Raw genomic sequence first — 18752 nt, 5'->3', positions numbered from 1 at the left:
CGCGGACGTATGTGACAGGGGAGTTTGAACCAGCGGGAAGGAGTGTATCAAGAGGCAGAGAGGGTTCGCGTCCATAAAGAAGGTAGAACGGGGAATAGCCTGCGGTGTCATGTCTGGAGGAGTTGTAAGCGAAGGTGGCGTAAAGTAGCGTTGCGTCCCAGTCACGGTGGTCTGGAGAAACATACATTGACAACATGTCGGTGATAGTGCGATTCAGGCGCTCTGTAAGTCCATTAGTTTGTGGATGGTATGCCGTTGTGAACTTGTGGTTCGTGGAACAGGAACGTACAAGATCCTGGACGACACGAGATAAAAGGTATCGGCCTTGGTCAGTAACGAGCTGTCGAGGAGCGCCGTGATGCAATATGATGTCATGCAGTAGAAAGTCAGCGACATCGGTAGCGCAGCTGGTTGGAAGAGCGCGGGTGATCGCTTAACGTGTCGCGTAGTCGGTTGCCACGGCAACCCATTTGTTCCCGGATGCAGAAGTGGGAAATGGCCCGAGAAGGTCAAGTCCTACGCGGTAGAATGGTTCAACAGGGATCTCAATAGGGTTAAGAAGGATAGCTGGAAGCGATGTTGGTCGTTTTCGACGTTGACAAAGGTCGCAGCTGGCGACATACTTTTGCACAGAGCGATATAGGCGTGGCCAGAAAAAACGGCGCCGGACGCGATCATAAACGCGGGTGACTCCCAGGTGACCGGCGGCAGGTTCATCGTGAAGTTGTCGAAGAACATCTACACGCAAATGGGAAGGCACAACGAGTAGGTGGTCAGGACCATTAGGGCGCATGTTGTGGCGGTAGAGAACACCTTCATGAAGGAAATACAAGTTCAGAGAAGTGGGTGGAGTAGCGGAACTCAGGTTTTCTATGATGCGAAGTAAATTCGGGTTGCGGCGTTGCTCAGTAGCGATATCAAGAAAGTCTGATATTGATAAGACGCAAGCCTCCGTAGCTCTCTCTGTGGCGTCTGGTGGATCCACTGGATACCGTGACAGACAGTCGGCGTCTTGATGGAGGTGACCAGATTATTACACGACCGAGAAGGTGTATTCTTGGAGGCGGAGAGACCAACGACCGAGACGTCCCGTTGGATACTTGAGCGAGGAAAGCCAGCAGAGTGCATGGTGATCACTTACAACAGTAAAACTGCGACCGAACAGGTACGGGCGAAATTTAGCGACAGCCCACACAAGAGCAAGACACTCTCTTTCTGTGATGGAATAGTTGCTCTTGGCAGGAGATAAAAGGCGGCTGGCGTAGGCGATGACACAGTCACGTCCATGCTGACGCTGAGCTAAAACAGCACCAATTCCGTGGCCACTCGCGTCCGTACGAACTTCTGTCGGTGCAGTCTGTTTGAAGTGGGCTAATATTGGCGTGGTCGTGAGGGCTGCAATATATATATATATATATATATATATATATATATATATATGTATATATATATATATATATGTATGTATATATATATAGCTTTTTGTTGTGTTATTTGGCGCGATAGTGGTAACGCACACCTCTGGTGGTGGCGGCGGACAAATACAGCGCCAGTTACGGCCCTTGCTGTGATCTTATGAGAGCTTACTTTCGCTGTAGAAAAAGCAAGTGAAAAGCTCCATGAAGGTGACCGTAGTCCTTCGCTAAGGTGTCTGGCACGACTATACCTACAAAGAGAAGGCACACTACATTGGCGTTGGTGTGCGTTGGGTCAACACAGCGTTCAGCCGTGCTGCCGAAGCGGATTGCAGAGAATACTCGTGTGACTGGTCTGCTCCGCCGGGTGCCACAAAATCTCAGTTGACCTTCCGGGAAACACATTATTTCGGATAATTATACTTACAGTTATATGGCCCTAATCTAAAGTGAAATTATGGTCCGATATATGTATCCAATGTAACATGAACTAAAACTACAGACTTAGTGCAATTTTCAACTATTCATTTTAAATTTAACAGTAATTTAAACCAATTCTCGAATTTCACACATGACGAAAGTTCTTCGCCGGCCGGAAGCAGTGTATTGAGAAACACGAGAGCGACTATCTGCTCCTATCACGCTAACCCTCACGCATGTAACCCTCCCGCAGCAAGGTTGACAGGTGGCCCTGTGCTTCTGAATACCCCCCCCCCCCTCGAGCGTGCCAAGCGAATACTTTTGTGCAAGACTACAGTTGAACCGCATGTGTATATCTTTATCAGAAGAAATGTAAGAATTCATTGAGGTGTTAAAGATATATTGCGGTGACAAAAAAAACGAACTCGGAAAAGTTTCTCATACAATCACTGAAGACTGCTCGATTGATTGATTGATTGATATGTGGGGTTTAACGTCCCCAAACCACCATACGATTATGAGAAACGCCGTAGTGGAGGGCTCCGGAAATTTCGACCTCCTGGGGTTGTTTAACGTGCACCCGAATCTGAGCACATGGGCCTACAACATTTCCGCCTCCACCGGAAATGCACCACCACAGCCGGGAGTCGATCCCGTGACCTGCGGGTCAGCAGCCGAGTACCTTAGCCACTAGACCGCTGGGGCGGGGCCCTGACTGAAGACTGCTCGAATGCGAAAGACATATGGGGCAATTGCATGCGAACTGTTCCAACCCTGGTGCTCGTCCATCTTTGAGTTGCTCGAAAAAAAAAAATCAGTACAATTTACGTAAAACGAAAGTGTTCCCCCAATACAGCATTTTGCAAAAAAATTTTTCCAGTACTGCCACCCTCATGTGAATTATTTGGGAAAGCTCGAAGCTATAGCTCATGAAAAATTCGTTCTTCCTAAACTTGCTAAAGACATATTTTTGCCTTTAGAACGATGGTAGGCTTTTACTTAAGTTTTACGTACGTTTAAGCTTTCGTGGTTATTATGCGGCCTCGAATAGGGAGAATATAATCTATATTGGGATTTTTTTATTAGAAAGACAACATTTAACGAAATCTGAGAGTTTAGATTAGCATATTTTCAAGATGTTTTACTGATTGATTAATGTGTGGGGCTTAACGTCCCACAACCACCATATGATTATGAGAGACGCCGTAGTTCAGGGCTCCAAAAATTTCGACCATCTGGGGTTTTTAACGTGTGCCCAAATCTGAGCACACAGGCCTACAACATTTTCGCTTCCACCGGAATATCAGCCGCCGCAGCCAGGATTCGATCCCGTGACCTGTGGGTCAGCAGCCGAGTACCTTAGCCACTAGACCACCGCAGCGGGGCAACATGTTTTACTGTAGACCGAAAATACTTTCAGGCGTATATAGTGCTAAATGAAGTGTACAGGTGGCGACAAAGTAGAAAAAAAATGTTCATTCAACATTGGGGTGGTCTTAGTAAAATATGCTCAAAAGTAGATTTGCTAGACGCTTTTATTGTCTGCTCCCTCAGAAAGCCTTATCAAATTAATTTTTGTTTTGAGTGAGGTAAATATTTTTGAATTGGTGTGTTGCCACTCTCTGTGTTTGCTTGTGCTTATACGCCATGGCAATTCATTCTAGCGCCAAGCACAAGGGGAACGAACGCGGAGATCATCTAGACAGCATAGTTAAGTTTTTTCGTGCTTATTTGGATTTTTACACGCTAGTATAACTTCTAGAAAACGAGAAACGCGAGGCCTACTAATCTGCATTTAGCCACATGCCCACTGGCAGCTTGCCTAGTATGCTTACGCAGCACCGGGAAGTTGTACTGATGTGCGCAACACACCGCCACCAGGTGAAGTGCCTCCAATAACATAGGCACCCCACCTGGGTATGCTGTTCCTCTGTATTTAGATGACCTTTCACTGAGCTACAATATTGTTACGGAGTCGGTAACTTCTGTACAAAATGAAATTACAGAGAAACAACCACAGGCAAGAGTTACAATGACTGATTGGCACACTTGCGTGGATCTCAGCTTATTGTGTCCTTCTTCTTCCTTTACTTCATCTCCGTAACAGGACCCCCGGGCGTTGGAGCACCATCTCGGCGCGAGTCCGGAGAAGTGCGACAGAAGTAGGGTTTCATGTGCGAAACATGGGCAATGTCAACAAGTGACGAACTTGGTGACGTATTGGAGTGCAATTGCGCTATCTCGTAGTTGACGTCGCTAAATTGACGTAAGACAAGGTAGGGTCCTGCGTATCGGGACTAAAGTTTTTCGAAGAGACCTACACGGCGACACGGTGACCAGAGGAGCACGCGGTCACCTGGTGGAAACTTTATATTTCGATGCCGGTGGTCGTAGCGGGCTTTTTTGCATATCCTGTGACTTGGTGAGACGAGACTGGGCAACTTGACGAGCCATGTGAGCCCGATCAATGGCTTCGCGAGCGTACTCGGAAGCAGATGACACGAGAGGTAAGGTGATTTCAAATGGCAATATGGGGTCGCGACCATACAAAAGATAAAAAGGTGAGAATCCCGTGGTGTCATGTCGAGAGGAATTATATGCGAAAGTCACATAAGCCAACGTGGTGTCCCAGTCACGATGATTTTCGGACACGTACATCGAAAGCATCTCTGTGAGCATGTGGTTGAGACGTTCAGTTCGGCCATTAGTTTGTGGGTGGTTGGCGGTAGATAGCTTATGCGCTGTGGCACACGATTGAAGGAGGTAGTCGACAACTTTGGAGAAGAAAGAGCGGTCGCGGTCCGTAAGCAGCTGTCGGGGTGCCCATGGTGTAAGATGCTGTCATAAAAAAAGAAAATCGGCGCCGTCAGTGGCGGAACTGGTCGGCATGGCCTTTGTTATCACGTAAATGGTCGCGTAACCTGTGGCGACGGCGATCCGTTTATTTCCCAGTGTCGTCGTCGGAAAAGGGCCAAGAAGTTCGAGTTTCACCTGATGAAATGGTTCAGAGGGCACTTCAATTGGGTGAAGATATCCAGCTGGCAGCAAAGAAGGTCTTTTTCGGCGCTGGCAGAGGTCGCAAGTGGCGACATATCAACGCATGCTGCGTTACAGTGCTGGCCAGAAGAAGCGACGTCGCACGCGGTTGTATGTGCGGGAAACACCGAGGTGTTCTGCTGTTGGCGCGTTGTGAAGTTGTTCAAGTATGGCAGGCTGTAGATGACGAGGAATGACAAGCAGATGCTCAGGGCCTTCAGTGCTGACGTTGCGTTGGTAGGGGATGCCGTCATGCAGCACGAACATACGGAATTCAGCGTCATGGCTGTTAGACTGGATGGCGTCGATGATAGTGCGCACTGACTCATCCCATCGTTGATCAATACGCATATCGCCCATGTCAGTAAACGCCGTTACGCTGCTCTCCAGGTCAGTCGCAACGTGATCAGAAGGATCCACCGGATGACGAGAAAGACAGTCTGCACCCTTGTGCGAATGGCCAGACTTGTAGCTGACACTAAACGAAAATTCCTGGAGCCTCAGAGCCCAGTGACCCGGACGTCCAATCGGGTCCTTCACAGAAGTCAGCCAGCAGAGAGCGTGGTGGTCCATAACGACGGAGAATATGCGACCATATAAATATGGCCGGAACTTGGCGACGGCCCAAACTAAAGCTAAACACTCTCTCTCGGTGATGGAATAGTTCCTCTCAGGAAAGAAAGCAGGCAAGTGGCGTAAGCTATCACGCACTGTCTGTCGTGGTGTCGCTGAGCGAGAACTGCGCCAATACCGTGGCCACTAGCGTCGGTGCGAACTTCCGTGGCAGCAGAAGGATTACAGTGGGCAAGTATGGGGGGCTTAGTTAAGTAGCCAATGAGAGCGGTGAACGCTTGAGCCTGCTCAGGGCCCCAAGAGAATGTGGTATCCTTCTTCAACAAATCTGTGAGTGGCCTGACAACGTCGGCGAAGTTTTTCACAAAACGACAAAAGTACGAACATAAGCCGATGAAGCTCTGGACGTCGGATGTGGAATGGGGCACCGGAAAGCTACAAATGGCGCGGATCTTTTCGGGATCTGGTTGGACGCCATCGGCGTTTACAGGGTGGCCCAGAACGGCAATCTGACGGCGGCCAAATTGACATTTCTTGGAATTGAGTTGTAGCAGCAGCTGTTCTGAAGACTGCGAGAATCGCAACGAGACGGATCAGGCGGCTATCGAAAGAAAATGAAAAGACTATCCCGTCGTCTAGGTAAGAGAAAAGTAGACCACTTGTAAAACCGCAGGAGAGAGTCCATAATTCGTTCGAATGTGGCAAGGGCGTTACATAGTCCAAAAAGCATGACCTTAAACTGGCATAAACCATCCGTTGTAATGAAGCTGTCTTCTCACGGTCCATCTCATCGACAGAAATCTGCCAGTAGCCGAACCGAAGATCAATAGACGATAAGTATGTAGCGCTGTGCAGGCAGTCCAATGCGCCATCGATGCGTGGTGGCGGGTATAAGTCTCTTCGCGTGATCTTGCCTGTGGCCTAAACCACAGGCAACAGTCACAATGGCGGATTGGTACACTCAAGTGCCTGTTAGCTGATTGTGTCCTCCCTCTGCCTTTACTTCATCTCCGTAACAATATCTTATGACGGTGTTATCAAGTGAGGTTACGTCATGTGCTGTTGTAATGACATCGCAACGTCATGAGATCTGTGACGTGATCATTACGTCATATCATGATGTCTCTGCATGATGATGACTTTTGCTTCACTAATTTTCTACTCCACAAACGCTGGCGGCGAAACTTCGCGCTTGATGGGGCATTTCAGGCTTTCGGCCTAAAAACGCGAGAGTTAATGTATGCCTGTGCGGTCGTATGTTTGCGAAAGCGTAATTTACAGTTTCAAGTCTTCGACCGACGCTTCACATGGTAGTTTACCACTAGGGCAGAAAGTAGGCTAACACGTACCGATCTTGCAAGACCGCCGCCATCCCAGCTTTCTTCAGATCGGGATGCCCGCACATGCTCTGAAAAAAAAAGAAAACGTGAAAGAAATAGGAAATAAATATTACTGATTATTATGATATTCCCTATTGGGCCAAATGTGAGGGACACTGTAGGCGTTTTTTCATTCGGCGGTATGTTTGACAAGGAAACTTAGCACATTCGGGCGAACATGCAGCACATCATAAACAATGATCTAGAAACGGAAGACACGAGCGCTGACTCTCAACCGAAGAAAAAAAGTTATTTCGTGCACAAACAAAAATGCCGTGAAGTCATATGGTGATTGGCCGGTACACAAGAGACCACGTGTCTTAAACGCATTTTCGTTTGTGAACGAACTAAAGTTTTCCCTTGAAAGACTGCGCCTGTGTCGTCCGTTTCTCGTTCATTGTCTGCGCCGTGCAGCACGTTTACCCTAAGATGTCAATATACTGATTGGCCCAGATCGCCGTATTAGTTCGGAAACTTAGCACGCGACATGTGCGCTACGGGCAGTTACAAACATTCTTTTTTTCATTGTTACTTTTTCTCATTTTTCGAAAGCTTTGTCTTTCAGCGGCCTGGATAGCAGTTAGAAACACGGGTTTGTTTTTAGCGTCTTGTTATTCGTTCAGTTTTAGTTCCTAATTTGCATTATTAATTTTTTATGTTCTGTTATATGAAATGTTTTCTTAATTTTCGATGGGATAAGATGCGCTTTTGTATATAAAGAAATTGAACTTGACCTTGACCTGTTCGCAGCAATGATGCTCACTTTATCAAGCTTTTCTGAAGAGGACTAGAAAACCCAACCAGTATACAGAAATTACCACCGCATAAAAGTCTCACCAGTGCGTAGTATACGAAAAACAGTTGATTTGCTGTGACATTTCCGAGGCCTTGCAGTCTGTAGTCGACATTTAGGTACTGCTTGCTGAACAGCCGTTGCTGGAAGGTCTGCCGTACGTGGCACAAAGAAATAGGAAAGAGAGCGAAATTAATGCAAAGCGAAGGAGAATATATAGGTCACAGGTTTGCCCACATCGCGATGAATTGACTGCGATATCAATGCATCAGCTAGCTTTGCAAAGTAAAGTTTGTAGTTGTAAACAGTGCCTAAATCATCCGGCGCCATGCACGTGAAAGGAAATACTAACACATCGAACAAGATAGCCACGAACACTATCACAATGATGGTGGAAATAGCCATTGCTGACATAAACCAGTGATTGTTGAACAGAGGGAGGCAAGTGCACTTCGCGGCCTCTAGTTCTTTTGACGTAACGCGAGCAGCAACATTAGGCCCCTTGAGGCAGAAGCCACACAGTGGAAGGGCTGCTAATCACTCGCCGGATAGGGTTCGTGGTACACCTCACAGCTGTCACTGAGGAGAAGCGCCCCTGGCACCCCCATCCAACCTCATTAGCGGATGATACGTACGCCTTATTCTTCAGCAAACATTTAGCAAGCGGGCTTGTTTCCTTTTTTGCTAGGGTATTCAATTATTTCACATATTTCTACCTGGCCAGGAATGACTAAAACAAGGCGTGGTGGTGCACAAGACATACCTCGTAGGCCACGATCACAGCGGTGCAGTCTTCCACTTTTTCAAATCCTGACATTTCCTGCGAATGAAATTTTCGTTTTATTAGTGACAACTCAATGTAGCAAACGTGGCCTGAAAGCTAACACAAAACAGTGAGCACAGTGAAATAGTTGGAATGTCCGAATGACCCATAGACAATACGTCTGACCACTAGACAATATCGTCAAAACGTATAAGACTAAATAACTTGGCATAAACTAACAAACGTTGCATCTACAATATTTTTTATTGTCACGATACACTCGCCTTCGCTACGAACACGTTCGAAATGAGGATTAGGTTTACTTTTTTGTCAGGGACAGCTCTATGGCGCTAGCGATTCAGGGAATACATGTCCCGAAGCATGAAAGAGCATCTTATCCTCAGAGAGACTTAGGACCACCTAATGCTTTGTAACGCGCACTGGCATAGTACAGAGTAAAACTTCGCCTCCATTTAAACTCCACTGCCATTGTCTAGATCAAATTCACGACTTTCGGGTCAACAGGCGAGCACACAAATGTAGAAAAGTTCATCAACAAGTGATGAGGGGCTCTGATTGATGGTATTAAAAAAGAAAGACTCGTCAAATATATAGTTTAATTACATTTGTTTAAACTACCAGCACAAAAGAGAATAGGAATCAATGACAAAAACTTCTCAGGACACGGAATCGCTCGCAAAAGTCAATGCTGATAATGAGTCGACGAACGCGACCGGCTGAAGGAATGGAGTGCGTGAAGGAAACATAATGAATTTGGTCCAGGCTGTGTCGCTCGTGTGAAAGAAACGGTTGCTATCATATTAGTGGTTCGAAAGAGGATGCAATAGAGGCACTGTACCTGGCCTTTATTCTTGTAATGTGGGGTCAGACAATTCAGGGTGTTATTGACGTGCTTCGAGGTATGCTCCATCAGGATTATATCAGTATGTCTGTAAAAGTTATCTGAAAATAAAGCACGGAACATGTTGATCAATCAAGTGATACCCACAAGTATACGCCGATATGGTGCTTGTTTATACTGCGTAAATGGTTTCAATATTTTTCCTAATACTAAACTCTTCTTTATGGCTGAGCATTTTCACTATATTTGTAGCTGCTTCCTGTGATAAGCTATAGAAGTTAAAAAATAACAGCACGAAGAAAGAACATGAAGACTTCAGGACAAACATGAAGCTTTCTCAATTTTATGTTTTTTTCAAAAATCTGACACTCAAGATTGCTACTGAGCCATTAGTCGAAACGTGTCTGGGAAAAAAAGGTCGGACGGGAAGTAGTATTTATTAAAATCTGTTTTGTCGCTTAAAATTCGTTCTTTTTTGCATTATTGCTTCGTGTCATAGCTTAATGACTATAGAATCATTATTGTATAGTTTTCGTCCTTATAGTTCTATGATAAAGAATTATTTGGTTATTTTTGTTCTTTAGGGAGCTGCTTAAGAACAATATTGTTCTGTCTATAATATACTTCATATCTCTTTCAGGCGCGAACTGTGATGCCGTATCCGAATATGGGTAAATTTCACACAACATAGTTGTAAGGCACTCGTTATATAAAAGAAAAAAAGAAATACGATATTTGGGCGAGTTTTGCAAATTAACCTTAATTAGAGAATATTTGAATATTTAATTACCCTGCAGCCAGTCGTGTTCGATTTTTACAAGAGAAGTTGTTCTTAGGCCCAAAATGCACGCCGCATTCGTTTTTGGCAGCGTTCTTTTTGAGCCATAAACAATAATACTTATAAATTTGGTGCTGAAACGCGCAACCTCAAGTTATCTGCCAAACATCACGATTTCTTTCACAAAAGTGATTAGCTGCGCTTATAAGCAGCCCATTGGGGCAGAGTCAAGACGCTTTGACTATGCAGAAGATTCAATCGATCGTATGCACAATGCTTCTTGCCCTTTCTTTTCGCCTAGGCTGAGGGCAACGGCAAGAAAAATTGGCGTTCACACCTGTGGACGCCAGGCCTCAAGGGGATATGGCATACACGTACTTCGGATGTTGAGTAGAAACTTGCTCGTAAGTGGACTCGCTAAGTCTCACGACACATTCGGTCTCATACAGATGCACGAGATTGAACGACTCTGGCGTGATAAGCTCGATTGATTGCATGTGACTACTAAACGTGGTTGTGTGACAAATTTAGATGAGTTTAAACGTCTCTGTTTGAAGAGAAAGGCATAGCATGTGAGAGTCCACGTGAGTGTCGCCTCTTACGCCGGCCAAGGATGCAAGGTTTTGACGAGTACTTTCCTCTCTTCATCTCCTTCCCATGAAGACACGTTGCAGTATCTTTCCTCCTCCCCCCCGTTTCTCCCAGAAAAAAAAGCGGAACACGCCCGGTGATAGCAATACAATGAAGCTCTCACATGAAAATGTCGCCCTGAAGAGACAGGCGGAAATCCGAGTGCCGATTCTGGGTATATGAAACATCCTGCAAAATAGTAGCAAAAATTGTTGCATATGGCACAATAAAAATACTACAATACCTGCCCTTGTATATCCCATAAAATAAGCATGAAAAACAGTGTCCCCGTGGAACGATGACAATGGAAGAAATCACACGAAGGCAGGCAGGAAGATACAAGAAATGAAACCTGACCACCCAGGTCCACTCTATTGTCAGAGCAAATGTGTAGATCCTCGGGCACTTGTCTTGTCATCGCTGCCGTCGCCATCTGGAGGTTTCGGATAATATTTCGGAAGCGTCGTATGCTATATATCTGAGCGAAAGTAGCAAGGGCAGCCAAAACAGAATGGAATCCCGCCAGCCGTCTTTCATCACGCGAAAGGCTCGGAGGTTGAAGCGGTGACTGCGTGGCTTCGGCATACCCCGAACTTTGCTTGATCGGGCTCGATCGCGCGAGCTCTGTCGTTGCAGCAATCAGCAGATGAGTCATACCTTCCTACGTTCTGCTTTTTCCCCTCGGTATGCGAAGTAGTGAAAGAGAGCATGAAGGTAAATTCACTTCCTCCAGTGGCCGCGTTTCCATAAGCAGACATGATTGATGATGAATATGTGGGGTTTAACGTCCTAAAACCACCATATGATTATGAGAGACGCCGTAGTGGAGGGCTCCGGAAATTTTGACCACATGGGGTTCTTTAGCGTGTGCACAGATCTCATAGGCCAACTATAAGTTGACAAATGTGTCCAGAAGAAAGCTAAGTCTCATCAGAAGAGAGTTATCTGCTAGATTTACATTGTAGAAAATATCAATTTGTTGCCGTTTTCTTCACTGCAGCGTCGGCTATAGTTGGCTTTCTGCGTAGACCCATAATAATTATACTGTTATCAGGCTCGCCACATACGTCAATGAAATACTTTATGTATTATATACAAAATTAACAAGTTTCAGGAGGTGATTCTCGGAAAACATTTTCTTTCTTGGTAGAAGATATTGTGTTTAGTTCTTACACTAAATTGAAATGAGGTGCGGGGGGGGATACTCATCATCATTATCATCATCATCAGCATGACTATGCCTACTGCAGGGCAAACGCCTCTCCCATGTCCTGACTATCAACCCGGTCCTATGCTTTTCGCTTCCACCTTAAACTTGCAAACTTCTCAATCTCATCTGCCCACCTGATTTTCTTTCTCGCTCTTATGCGTTCTCAGTAACAAATACCTAATAAAGACTATAGCTTCTTCCGCTGACAGGTTTTGGCACTTAGATGTTGTGAGTATGTTAACATCGACATCATGACCATATTTTTAACACGATTGCTTGTTCGGGAAGCATGTTGAGCGTGATGGGTGCCTTAATTTTACGTTCACTCGCCGTTCATTCTGCCATTAATGGAGCCCGCATTACCTTCTGCATATTGTGCTATACCCAAGTAAACGACAGATGAATAGTTAGGTTGCTGCTCTAATGATCAATTTGATGACTTTATGTTTTTGTAATTGGCGAAGTGATCATAACAGTGGCTCTAAAATCCTGTGAAATGAACTCATAGCTACATATATACATTACCATAAGGGACGATGTTGTATATTGAAAATGCTGACAATGGTCGTTAAAGAAACTTTGCAAAGCTTGTGTTCCAAGCCATTTAGAAGGTAACAAGTAACCTTCAATCTTAAGTACTAGCTCTGCACGCAGGTAACCCTGAAGACGAGCCTAAGTAGAAGCCGACAGGTACCCCGTATAATTAGGTCCTATTTTCATCTTGATTCTACTTAGACATTGATTTATAAAGAATGGGAAAGCCCGCGTGTCATAAATAGTGCCATAATGGCATATGACTTTCTCCGTTATTGTCCACGATAGACGAATAAGACGTATTGCGTTTACGAGCGAATGGCGCGAATAGATGTCATCGTAAGCGAGAAGGCAAACAGTCATTGCGCAAACGACCATAGATAAAGCCTCAAATATATTTACAAAAGAATCTCACAAGAAAGGTCAGTTTCAGGAAAAGTGAGCACGTGTTATACTTTTGACAGTTTGACGCCGATGCCGAAGACTGCGCAACGTGACGAGGGCGATAGTCTGCTGTGTATAAAAGGTGCGCTTGGGGTTTCTTTTAGCACGGTCGGCAAGACCTAAGAATAGTTTTCCGAAAAATGTGAGCAAGTGCTATAAATGTATTTTTTCTTTTTGGTTTCAAGAATCAGCCAATCATGGGGTGGGCAGCAAAATTCAACCGTAATTAATGATTTTTATGTGTGGCATGGACATCAAAGGCGGAGAAACAGAAGTGCAGCAAAAATGATCGTGCCACGCCTAAGCAATTCAGAACCGCACTAAATGACGAAAACATGATGACGCATGTATTGTCACAACAAATATCCAGCACGAAAAGAACAACCAAGAGCACACATAGCGAGAAAGTGAGCTGTCGTGCGTTAGACTGCTGCTGTTTCTGCGTCATAACAATGTCTATGATTATAATCGAAGCAAATAAGGCAAGAACTGAGTTAACTAACCATGTTTAATGAATGAACGTTATGTAGGGAAGCTTGCAGCTCGATATAAAATGCGTCCTAAAACAACCACGTTGGTGGGCTTTCACCTTTCAAATGTCTTAGAAGACTGAGTAAAAGCCCCCGTGAGTTTTTCATCATAGAAGAAATGCCATTGGCACAAGCTTACCTCTCTCTCGCTGATGTTGGCATGGAGAGGTTGAACATGGCTAGCGGAACCACTGCCCGATTGTGACATGAAAATATTAAGAGTGACAAAAAAATCAGGTACATGGATATATTCAATAACTGAAGAATCGAATTTTTGTGTTTAATTCACTATGCAAACAGTGAGGCAAGATACTGCACTAGCAAATGCAAGTTTCACATGACAGGGTAAAACGAAAAAAAAACGGGAGTCGGACAGCTCTGAAAAGGCAGCGCTAGAATAAACAGCGCTATAAAGAGGAAAGCAAGGAAAAATAACCCAGCAGCTCTTTCAGCTCTTACTGAAAGTTTATTTGAAAAATGACAGGACTGTACAGTGGTTAAAACATGGAAGTTCGCCTGGTTATTGCAGAAATCATGATTTGCACTACGACGTTTTACCAGAAATTGACCTTGTGAAAAACCATAGCGTTTCGAGAGGCTGCATAAAAACCCCAACCCTTCCTCGGTGGGGTTTTTATGCAGCCTGTTGAAAAAAAAACGCAGATTCCACGTACAGTGGGAATAAATGATATTCGAAGCACGAATGAAGAAGGTCGGTATGTTACTTTAAAATTGGCACAACGTTACGAGGCGGACGTAAATTATGCCGTACATGACTTCCAAGTCATGATTATTATGTTTGGACGCGCCATTTACCTTCGTCGCCGATTCACCTCAAGTGATAACAAATTTGGTACATGGGGGAGCAAGCAAAATGGCCGTGAGAACGCTATGAGCGTAGCATTTAGTCATGTTTTGCATGACACGCATATCAAGATAATCTTGTTTGGACGTGTCATTTACCTTCGTCATCCATTCACGTCATGTAATACCTAATTCGGTATATGTGAAGCTAGCGAAATGGCTGCGAGCATGCCATGAGCGTAGCAGGTAGTCATGTTTTACGTGACACGCATATCAAGATAGTCTTGTTTGGATGTGTAATTTACCTTCGTCATCCATTCACGTCATGTAATGCCGAATTCGGTATATGTGGAGCTAGCGAAATGGCTCGGAGCACGCTATGAGCATACTCAAGTCATGTTTCACATGACACCCATATTATGATAATCGTGTTTGGAACAGTCATGTACCTTCTTCATGCATTTACGTCACGTAATACCAAATTTGGTATATGCGAAGCTAGCGAAACGACCACGAGCGCACCATTGAGTGTGGCGTGTAGTCATAACTTATATGACATGCACGTCATGATTTCCACGTTAGGGCTTGTCACTTGTGTTTGACAAGAATTCATGTCATACCATACCAGATTTGCAACATGTCATGTGAACGAAACTACCGCAAGAGCATCGAAGACCATGAAAGGTAAATAATGACATTCATGACATACACGTCCATACACGTCATGATTTTCATGTTATGTCAAGTCAGTTATGCTCGTCTTACAGTTATGTTATGCCATACCAATTTGAGTATAGATCCGTTTATTTAAACGGCCAGGAGACCTAAAGGTCGTAGGCGGATAGATAGATAGATAGATAGATAGATAGATAGATAGATAGATAGATGGACAGACAGACACGCTCGAAGTCACGGAAGTTCGCTAAGAAATGCTTCGCATTTAATAAACCTATGCGCCGCGTAAAGCGGGTGTCTGGAAAACGTGGCTAGCAGGCTCTATGCAAAGTACGCAGGCGGCTCGCGCAGCTTTTGCTAGCAGGTAGTCATGGCTCACCGCTACGTCGACAGGTTACTACTATCATCGCCATTATCTGTAGGGCTTGCTGATGCGTACACCTGTTGCGCGGGCTGTAGGAAAACAAGGCAAGTCCAGGATGAGCGCCCGCGACCAACCATGATGACCTCCTCCACCCAACAATTTCATGAGCGCATTTCTTTTCTCGTCAGAGCTAAGCGTTTCCATTCATCAAGCCATCATGAACTAGAGCTGCTATTTCGTACTTCACAAGGAATGAAGTTTCATGACTTCACTAAATAACCCGCGTGTTACTAACTTTCTTGCCTAGTGTCATTAATTACGTTTTATTCAGGTAAGCTGCATAGATTCTTTAGTAATCCTTTAGCACCTTGTGTCAATGACAATATGCTAGTGAAGACATCAGTTCTACATCATGATAGATTGATGCTCATGTGATACATTTTAGTGTGTGTGGAGGAGTGTTAGAAGAGATCAGCGACCTTACCTACAACGTTCCTGTGGGGGTTGAATTGGCAGTCGGAATCGAAAAGCGAGAGCCCTCGCCTGGAATTATAATGAAAAAAAAATTCAAGTGCGTCTTTTGGCACACGTTCTAGGGTTCAAGTAATAACTGAGTGCCCCAAGCTCACATCCACTGATATGTAGATGGAAACAGCAGCAGCAACAAAACTAGGTGCAGCAAGAGCAACAATGAAACAGAATCATCGATTTTATCACGAAGAGCAACAATAAAACTAAATCATCGATGTCATCAGGGACTGGTACAGTAAAACAAATTCATCGATGTCGACAACACAAATAAAATCATCATCATCATCGTGATGATAAGTAACAGCAATGACGCCGACAGTAAAACAGACAAGACGATTTTCATCTGCACATTGTCCCTATACGTAGCTAACGAGGTGAAAAGAAATGGGGATGCTTAATCTTCGATTTTATGAGTTGAACGCAATAGTGATATCCTATCGCTAGTGCGTATTTCAAACACTTAGTGCACGAAAACTTTCGCACTTGCCATGCACCCGCTAAGTGGCCTTAAGGGAAAAGGTGCAGTGACGTGTGTGCTTTGTGTAGTAGGTTACCAGTTTTGAACCACGAAGTCATCATGATAACCACGTGTTCTGACGTCCGATGGTAAAGTAAGCTGGTACCTCACATTACTGCTGCATTATTCGATGTTGGATTGTGAAGCATGTATAGAAGACGCATGTGTTTGTAAAGTATGGAAGTTACTTCGCCGGCATTTCGAAGCAGAGGAACTTATTTTTTTGTATTGACAGGCAGACGCGTGGTTGTTTGGTAGAACACTCGCTCGGTAGAATAAGCTACCCTGGTTCTATCCTCACTTGAACACAATTTTTCGAAGGGCGAAGCTGGTGATTGTTTAGGGCTATCCCACGTACATCCGGCGGCGTAGCCAGCCCAGCATATCCACAGACACAGACGGAGAGACGGATGGCCACATCGCCCCACTCATCATCATTCACTCCATGAATATGCCGTGATTTTTATTATTTATTTTATTTGGATCTTTATTGATTTTTTGGTCGTGAACGAGATTTTCGCTTACAACCAATGACGCCGACGCCGACGTCAACACCGACGCCAACACCGGAGTTTTTGAGGAACGAGCTCTGTAACTCCATCGCGCTAACAGCGGCTTAATCGGGAGCATTTCAAAGAAAAAGCGCGCGTTAAGCATATCTTAAAAGCCTGATTATATCAGCACTTTTATGTCCTGCTGAAGTTATTCGTTTTTGTTGGAGATATGAGGATGACAGCACATTTGTTACCTGTGAAGGTGTCAACAGTAGTAAATATATCAGACATGCGTACGCATTAAAGCAGAAGCTTATCGGTAGTGCTTGTGTCGCGTCTTCTTTTTGGTATTTGTGAAGGGGTTTACGCTGGTATACAATGAACGTAGCCCTATTCGCGCGAAATCACTAAACTCTTAGAAGTTGAGATTATGTCTTATTGTTTTGTTCAAATTTATTCCATCATTAGCTACAACGACGAAGTTGTCGCAAAGGGAAATGGGTTTAATCTTCGAGAATGAGAAAAACGATGTCTGCAAGTATGCCACCAAAACAAGCCATCAACAAGTGCCACACGCTGGACGTTTTCTCTCTTGCGGTCTCTCACCTTTGCTCTATGAGAGGATGGCGTATTGGACTTGCCCAACCCTTCGCCATGAAGGCGCTGACATTGAGGAAGTACTCGAAAAGACTCTCCTTCTTCCACGGTATCTCATCTTGAATCTGGAAGACCCGTGAGGCATTTCTACGTCAGGGCAGCTAAATGCAGGAACAGTAATCCTAGCGTTCATGATTATTGAAGCTAACTTTGAGAAGAGGGCCGTCTTTGCAATAACCATCATCATCGTTGTACACCGAGAACGATATGTTTGAAATAGGGAACGCGTTTATTAAGTTGCTTGCAGTTATGCAGACCAGTGCACACTTTTTTGTGTAAGCGGACTCCGCCGAAGGAACAACAACAACAACAACAACAACAACAACAAATCTGCGCTACCTTCCTTTCCGTTTACATTACGCGGCAATAGCCGACCGTTCACATGACCAGAGTTCATGGCGACTGCCGGAAAACTTGGGTAAGATTTTCTGAAGATCTGTTTTCCATATAACTTTATGAAATCACTTTCGGTGCGCTCTCATTGGTTAGTTTAATCCCAGCAATGCGAACGCGTAGGGCATGTAGCGAGAAGGCAGGATTAGCGCTCGTGATTGAAAGCAATAGACTGGATTCCAAGAAAAGGCAAGCGTGCGAGGGAGAGGAAGATTTCATGCTACAATCCATAGCGAGGCACATGCACCATATGTCCTTCTGAGTGCTGTGTTATGTACAGAGACACAGCTACGCAGAGTTATGTATTTTTGATCAGCACGACTTTTCTACCAACTGTTAATTGAGGAAGGGTAATGATAACAACTACAAAACTCTCGTTATGGATGATAAATGATAAGAGAATACACTTTACTATTGCTTTACTAAGCTTACCCGAGTGTATGTCGAAAGGATATGACACTACTTGAATATACTGCTTACCTGTGTCATCGTGTTATTAACAAACACGTTGATTGCGTACTGCGCCATGAAGAACGTGTGCACTCTAATACTCTGGGCCTGCAGGTGCGAGAAAATGAAAATTGACGCTTGGATTTTACTATGTGGCCTTTAGTAGATTTTTAATGAACAGTCGTCATGCTGCAGTGATCAATAGCATTCCATCATAGAAACACCTTATTGACACTTAATTGCTTTTGTGTATGAACGCTAGATGAATGAGCACGACGGTAAAACCGATTGTTCAGCACTGGAACGATGTGCAGTAGATGTTCATAGCGTTGATGTGATCTAGAAGGCAAGCTTAGACGCTCACACTTGATATAGACTGTTTACGCTTACCTATCCTGAGGTGAGCTGAGGTGGTAGAGGAGGCCTACAGCGAGTTGAATCCTTCACCTTCTCGCAACGCATTTCCCTTCAGATGGTATAAATAAGGTTGTTTCTTTCTC

General features: G+C 44.6%; 1 long non-coding RNA gene across 1 annotated transcript; it reads right to left on the bottom strand.

Annotated features, from left to right (window-relative positions):
• Window positions 1-9238: 9238 nt before the first annotated feature.
• LOC142768892 (uncharacterized) lies at window positions 9239-13560 on the bottom strand. Its single transcript, XR_012885523.1, has 3 exons — window positions 13507-13560; window positions 10774-10838; window positions 9239-9342 (listed from the first exon to the last, which is right to left on the bottom strand). It is a non-coding gene; the product is annotated as an uncharacterized LOC142768892 (long non-coding RNA).
• Window positions 13561-18752: the final 5192 nt, after the last annotated feature.

Source organism: Rhipicephalus microplus, chromosome 1, assembly GCF_043290135.1.
Source record: "Rhipicephalus microplus isolate Deutch F79 chromosome 1, USDA_Rmic, whole genome shotgun sequence".
NCBI lineage: Eukaryota > Metazoa > Arthropoda > Arachnida > Ixodida > Ixodidae > Rhipicephalus > Rhipicephalus microplus.
Note: the sequence above shows the minus strand (reverse complement) of the source record. Positions and strands in the feature narration are given on the sequence as shown.